This window comes from Olea europaea, chromosome 2, assembly GCF_002742605.1.
Source record: "Olea europaea var. sylvestris chromosome 2, O_europaea_v1, whole genome shotgun sequence".
NCBI lineage: Eukaryota > Viridiplantae > Streptophyta > Magnoliopsida > Lamiales > Oleaceae > Olea > Olea europaea.
Genome location: NC_036238.1, coordinates 5,629,044 through 5,630,766, shown reverse-complemented (window position 1 = coordinate 5,630,766; position 1,723 = coordinate 5,629,044).

Here is a 1,723-nt window from a genome sequence, read left to right as displayed (position 1 = left end):
TTGTTTTTGATTTTTTTTTAATTAAAATTTGTAGTAAATTTAAACTCACTTCGCTTGATGTGATTGAATTGAAAAAACATCATCCATACATTATAAGTACCTACACACACGACACACACACGCACACACACATATAGAGATGGGAATTATTTTTCAGGCAAAAGACAAGCTTATTTTATTATTTTTACACAGTCAAGAAGTTTAGGAATTTGGAGCGTACATTCATATTTTACTTCAAAAATTAGTTATATAACAAAGTAAGATACTTTTGTGGAAGTGGTTTGTTTTCGTATACTTTTATGTTCAATAATTTATGCATGAATTACCAATAGACATTTGGGTTCGACTTAACGGAATGTTAAATCTATTGGGTTCTTTATAACGAAATGTGAAATCCTCCAAGAATTCAATAATGACAAATGATGAGTATCTTGCTTGGTCAATGATATACTCCAGAAGAGAAATGTTGTATGAAATGTTTAAATTATTGTTATATAATTCTCTGTGAAAACTGTACGCATCTTATTGGGTATTTTTAAATACTCACTCTTACTATAAATTTACACATTAGTTCTGGTCGATTGGATCTGTAGCAAGATGATGATGCGGGATGCTGGGTGGATCAAAGAAAAGGAAAATACACGTTAAGTTTCTATGTCTTTAAATTCCTAGTTATTTTAAATTTACTCAAAGTTTATATACAATTTCCATGTTTAGTTTAAGTTTATGGATATTTTAATTATTTTATTCTTAAAGAAATTTATTTTTATAGTTTCGCATTCAATATAAAGAAAAGAAAATTTTTGTAACACTTCAAGATTTATGAAAATCTAGGGTGTTACAAAGGCCAATGGCTTAATTGTGAGCAAAGAGGGTCAAAGATGCGATATGATTCCTCGTTCAAGATACAATGGATGAAATATCAATCTTAACAAGTTTTATGTTGGACTCGAGAGTCAAAACAAGTTGATTCAACACGATTCAAGCAGTGGAAAAAGAGACTGACCAAGTCAAATGTGCGATCGCATAGCCATTTTTCATCTATGCAACCGCATATATACAGGCAGAATGTTTAAGCTATGCAAATCAGCAACCTGTGCAACCGCATAGGGTAGAATTATGTGGCCGCATGATACATTTCGTGTGGTGAGTTTTTCGATTTTCGCGAAATCTTTTATTTCAGTTAAAAATATATTTTTATGGTAACTTTTGTATTATTCATACTTTAATTCTGTTTAGAATAGGATTTCCTGTGTATGTGACTTATTATTCTACATTGTAAATAACTTTCATTCATATCAATTGAGAGATTAATTTTGTGAGCATATTTTGCTTTCAATTGCTTGTTTTTCATTGGACAAATTCAGAACTTATCAAGAATTATTTTCTTGTAGTGCTCAAACAATCCAAGTGAGATTAGTGAGTCTTGTAAGGGTTCAACATATTGTCGATGATTTACTTGGTTCAATATTTCTTAATCAAACTCAAAACTTTGATTTATTGACTTTCTTTGGTTGTGATTCAATCTCATGTGTGTTTCAGCTACTATCTCTGCTGGGTTCTCATTAGTTGCTATCAAAGCTTAGGCCCAAAAATTAAAGTTATATTCTTTTTTCCTTTTGTTGAGTCTTTTATTTCTTTTCTTTCATTCATTCGTGTCCTTTGTCCTTCTTGAGTCTTTAATCCATAATGTACCCAAAAAATTTCAAAAATCATTTTTTTT